Source organism: Vanacampus margaritifer, chromosome 3, assembly GCF_051991255.1.
Source record: "Vanacampus margaritifer isolate UIUO_Vmar chromosome 3, RoL_Vmar_1.0, whole genome shotgun sequence".
NCBI lineage: Eukaryota > Metazoa > Chordata > Actinopteri > Syngnathiformes > Syngnathidae > Vanacampus > Vanacampus margaritifer.
Genome location: NC_135434.1, coordinates 26841042 through 26847429, shown reverse-complemented (window position 1 = coordinate 26847429; position 6388 = coordinate 26841042).

Genomic DNA, 6388 nt, shown 5'->3' with positions numbered 1-6388 from the left:
ATGTTGTCAGGCAAGATGTGCGGCTGCCATTTTGCTTTTAGACAAACATTTCAGCGGTACACTGACTAGGACGTGTAATTTTACGAGCCAAAAGTTGTATGTCAATTTGCAAATATATGTATTATGTTTTCAACAAACTTCTGCTGCTTTGGTGTCTAGTGGCGTGGACTGGCGATATGTTGACCGTGATTGACAGAAAATAGTTCATCATAACTTTCCCATGGCCCCGGAGAGATATTAGAGTAAAAAATTTCACCGAAGGCACCTAATATATGCGCTCTCTACATTTCGTTGATGGAGATGGACCAACAGCTGACAATCAAGACCGAATAACCAGCGATTGCAATGTCTGTGCAGGTATGTTTATAGTCTTTCTCAGCAGCGACCCATCATGGTGAATTGCAAATGCAAACAGACATTTAGTTGTGAAAATCAATATAAATTGGAGTATCATAGCTATAGAATTTAATATTGGATGTTTTAAAAGATAACCTGTGACCACAAGTGGACAGTACTCAAGTGCATAGATACTACTTCTAACTTGTGTAACTTTTTGAATAAATTGTACATCTTAGAGTAACTTTATGATACCATCCGTATATTTTGTCTTGTACTTCAGTAACATTATATTGAAGTATATGTACTCCTATTATAAATATAAAAACGTTTTATTGTGAGTGAATCTTTAAGCGGCTAGTTATTTTAACCTAAACATTCATACTCTAGATTATTATTATAGTTTCTTGCAAAATTTCAGGAATTTTACTATCATGTATGCTTTGCAAACCAAACAGTAAATCAGGCACCTACGCTCTTAGTTACTCATTACTCCTAGTACTAGAGTTTTGCAAGTACTTTTTTTTTTAAATTCTTACTATATACACTTCACTTCTTTTAACTCCTAATATAATTTTCCAATGTAACATTACTCTTATTTGAGTATATATATTGGCTACTCTGCACCATACCTTTGAAAGTCTGTCAGTGTCACAGAGATGTGAGCACAGCAGTGGCACTGTGTCAGCAAGCCATTTTGTTATCATAAGTAACATTGAGAATGTTTAAACGAGAGAAATGTGAGAAAATGTAAATGTCTCGATGAGAAAAGTGTATAAACTGTCGTGAGGAGTTTTAGAGCCTTAAAACATTTATAATAAATGTAAAACATAAATCTAACGCGGATTTAATTTATTGCGGGTTATTTTTGCAACCTAACCCCAGCGGAAAACGAGGGAACACTGTATTTAGGTTTTTGTTGTTTTATTAAGTGAACAACATCTCAAACGTTTGAATATCCTGCTACTAGGTGGAAGAAATTGCCCACAAAAGGATGACCCACTCCATCAGCATGCAGCCAAGACACAAGGGAGGCAGCGGATCTTCAAATCAATATTGACACAACCACAGCAACAGGTGTGGCAACAGCTCTTCTGGACCTTTCATCCAATAAAACATTTCAAATTCATCTTGTTGTTGAATGACACGTTCTTCGCTTTGAATACAATATTTAATAATTTTTTCAATAACTCTTGATATGGTATAACTGATGTCTGTATAAGATGTCTAGGAAGCATCATTTCTTCATATCTGGGCAACGGCACAGTAAAATATTCTCCAAACAGGAAACACTGCAAGAATCTTCAAGACACAGTTGACGGAGCTGCCGGACCGCAGCTGTGAGTTTTGTCCATAAAATTGACGTGTCCGGAGCACGCACTCAATACGCAGCGGAGTGGAGACGCGACGCACACGCATGCGATGTAATCCCGGGGTCTGCTCACAAACAAGATCAAAGCTGCCCATTTCAATTTTGCCAGCGAGTACCTGGACAACACTGAAGCTTTTTGGGAGTCCCTTCTGTGGACAGATGAGTCAAAAATTGAACTGTTTGATCACAACTAAAACAGTCATGTTTGGTGAAAAGCCAACACTGCATACCAGCAAAAGAACCTTCACCCTAGAGTGAAGCATGGGGGCGAGAATGTTACATTTTGGGCTGGCTTTTCATCCTCAGGAATCATGAATTCGGAGGAATATTGTGAAATCCTGGAACATAACCTAAAGCCGTCCTTTGTGAAGTTACAGCCTGGTAGAAGATGGATCATGCAACATGACAATAATCCAAAGCATTCCAGCAATACAACCAAGGAATGTCTGAAGAACAAGATTCATGTTCTGGATGTCCCAGTTAATATCCTGACTTAAATTCTTTCAAAATACTGTTGCGGGACCTGAAGCGGGCAGTTTAAGCTAGACGCCCATCCAACCTCTCTCAAGTGGCTGCATTTCGCAAGGAAGAGTGGCAAAAATTTCCCCTAAGTAGATGTGAAAGACTGATAAATTACGAAAGTGTTTGGATGAAGTTCTCATTGCAAAAGGAGGTGCAATGTCCGATTAAGTGAGAGGTTCACATACTTTAGCACCCATGAAATCTGAGGGTTTTTTTGTTCAAGAATGAAAGACTATATTATCATTCTTTTTGTTTAAGTCCATTATTTTCAATGTCAGCATTGTAGATTTGGGTATGGCTAAACATTTAATAGGGTTATTTTATTATTTTATACAAAAAATCTGACCATGCCTGCAGGGTTCACAAACTTTTGAACAGCACTGTATATAGTACAGACATTGCATACATGTTTCAATTTGTATTATTTTTATTTGGCTTTGGTATTATGTTGAAGCCTAATGTGCATGTTACAAATGGTAAAAAATAATAATCATTTGAATTTCACTGAAAAACTTGTTTTAACAACGTGGATTTTAACTTGGCCTAAGTGGGATGCAAAAATAAAAATAAATAAATAAAAACAGCAACTATATAATCAACTGACATCTGATGAAAGGGTGTCGAGTTTATCTACTAAGATCAAGTATACTGGTAGCTTTTTTTAGACAGTATAAGAAAAGGTGCAGGGACGAGATATTGTTCATATTTTTACACTACCCATAAGACAATGAATGGCCCAGGTAAAAGGAAACAATTTCTAGACAGAAACTAACAGCCCAAAAGTAGGCTTCAAATGAAGATTGTGACTTCAATATGGTTAGCAACACGACATTAGCTCACTAGACTGCTCCGTATGATCGTACAATAAATCTTACCTTCCTACTAAAACTGCTTTCTTTCCGGCCAATCTGAGGTCTCTGCATGTTAACCAACGTTTAATCTGTTCCACACTGTGTTTGTTGATTGTACCATGTAAAAAATTCACACCTGGGACATCGTCCTCTTCCAACATGACACGGAAGTTGGAGCATAGACACGCGTCATCGCATTGGTCGGTGCATCTGCTACATCAGGGCCACTGCGTCAATGCAAAATGAGGGAGCGCAAACAAGGGAGCGTAAACGAAAAATGTGGAAATGAGAAATGATGTCATCGAGAGCAAAAGTCATAGTTTTTGTTTGCACTTCAAAAAAAATTGCCTGAAGCAAAAAAAATGTTTACACTTCAAGAGGTTTTGCTTTATTCTTTTTAGTTTTGTTTACACTTCAAGAAGAGTTGCTCGATTCTTTTTGGCACAAATATGATTCCATAAAAGAGTTCCAAGACTGTCATCCTACCTCATCTAATTGTCATGCGGCTTGTATGTAATGTAAACATTTTTTCTTTTAATAAACACATTTCTTTATTTATAAATTATTTAAGTTTGAAGATTTTATATAACGTTTAGATCGCTCAGGGCAAACACTACCTGAACATTTTTTGTTTAATTTCAATCTGTGTCATTTATACAATTGCACAAAATGTACACTATGTTTACATTTTATTTGAAAAGGGTGGCTTGAATATTGTGTGCAAGAAAGATGCTGTTGTTCCGAAGCAGCAATCACAAATATATTGTTCAGTAATAGTCCCCCTCTATATCGTTAGAAATATCGTGATAGCAAATTTTCTCAAAATATTGTGATATTATTTTGAGCCCATATCACCCATCCCTACTGGTCAGGTGGAATCCTCGTACCTCTAAGTACGTTGGCCTCCTTTTTGACTCACCTGCAATGCAGTACAGGGGCAAAGAGTGGCATAGCTCAGGTGGTACAGTGGTTGTCTCCCAAGCTGTAGGTCAGTGCTTCTCACCCGCGGTCTTCGAGTACCCCTATCAAGCCTGTTTACCATATCTCCCACAGCCATTACAGGTGTTTCAAACGATTAGCTAATCAGTAAGCTCTGCACAAAGCCTGATAACGATCCTCAAGTGTGATGGCTGAGAGAGTGATGGAAAACAGGCTGGATAGGGGTACTCGAGGACCAACTCGAAGCTGAGAAACAGTGCTGTAGGTCATGCATTCGTTCCTCAATGCTTGAGTAACTTTTTTATTTTCTTTTCTTTACTGGCAGAATGTACTCAATACTCTCCTTGTAAAATGTCCTTAGAATTTCTGAGTGAATACTGAATCATGGCTAAACATTTGAATATTTGATTTAATACCATATTTTCAACAGCCCTTGAAGAACTCTTTCTTCCAAAAAGAGTTTTCTGTGTTGAAATGGTTCTTACAGGAGCCCTTAGCTTCAAAAGAACCATTGAATTTCTTTCAAAAAAGGGTTCCTCAGAAGCCCATAGTTCTTGGTAGTACATTTGCACTTCATGAAGAACCCTTTTGGAACCTTTACTTCTGAAGCCTGATTTGCTCTTGCGGTAATGGTACGCCAGTCATTAACAAGAAGTACGCCGTAGCTCTTGGCCGGGTGCTGCGCACACGTCTCCAATTCTTGTACGCTGGAGATGGTGGGTTGTAACATCGCTCGTGATTGGTCCGTTTGATGGCGTACTCAGCTTTTTTTTTCTCTCTCCCTGGACAGTTTCCGTGAACTGTATTTGTAGCCTAAGCGCAGGCGGCGCGTATCCACTTCCCACCCGCGAGACCACGTTTATGTGTGATAGTGTAGATGTGTGTGACGAGAAAAAAGCACAGAGCTGTTGTGTTTTGATGAGTCGGCCAATAGTAACCGTTGCAAATTGGCATTAAATAATTGCGCTGGTGATGAGCGACCCCCCCCCCAACTTTGTTCCTTGTTCCGGAATCGAAAAAGAAATTCCTGAATTGGCCATAAAATGCAGAGGAATCTCCACTCTGTGGCATCCTAGCCAATATCAACCGTAGTGACACCCCGACTTGAAGTGAAACAGCACATTTTCAAAACAACTTGATGTGCATTGTGATGTGTATTGTGCACAAGCAAGAAGGCAAATGCACGAACGGCACTCCGCTGTATCGTCTCCGCCGTTGCCTCACGCAGAAGTATAAACGAGGCCTGAAACATGTACTCAGTTGTCTCAGCATGCTGCAGTTCTATGAGACTTAGACTTGTTTTATTGACAACAGTCAATTCAAATGTTAAATTAAAATTTGGTAACTTAGCCCACAGTATAAAATGATAAAATAATTAGGTGATTAAAAATTAAAAGAACTGTATAAAGAATCCACTTCCTTGACGGCGTTTTCTTGCAGTGCTTCAACTTCCTAAGGGTTCTTGCAGGAATCACTAAGTAAAAATTTTGCCTTTTTTTTGGGACATTATTATGACACATTATGACAAAAGTTTTAGACCAACTTCAAGATAATTATTTTTTAATTCAAACACATGGAACTTGTAATTAATTACATGACAAGTTTAATTTGACTGACAATTTATATACGCTTAAAATGACTGCGCTGACGGTCAATTTAACAAAATTTTGCAGTACAGTAGGGTGCACACTACACAATGATTTTTTTTTATAATATTGTACATGGCTAGTACATATCTTGTTCAAATGGGGAGATTTTCAAAGACAAAATATATAGGCAGAAAACAGCATAATACACACATGTAAGTAAGCAATAAGTGTCAAAAAAAGAAAAGAAAAATCATGTGCATTGACATGAAAAAGGATCAGGGATAAAGAAGGTGAAAATTATTCAACTCCCTTGGCATATTTTACTTTATATATATATATATATATATATATATATATATATATATATATATATATATATATATATATATATATATATATATATATATATATATATATAACTTGTCTTTATTTATTATTCCAAGAGCAAAAATCCAACTGCAAATAACAAAAATTAAGAGACAGACTTAACACTCAAAGAAAAGACAAAAATCGGGGTACGGTGGGGTACCATCTAGCAATATAATCCAATTTACAACTCCTTGTCACTAATATACATAGTTTTCACCACTTAAGTGATTACTGTACTTGTTAACAAAAGATGTCCATTTCTTTCAATATTTTTTACATTTGAGAGTGCAATGTGTGAGAGAGAAAATTAGCTGCTCCATTGCATAATGTCCGTCCATTATGTTATGGTTGGTGGTTCCTACTTCAACCATTTCCGCATAATAGCCTTCTTAATTGCAGCCTGTAACATT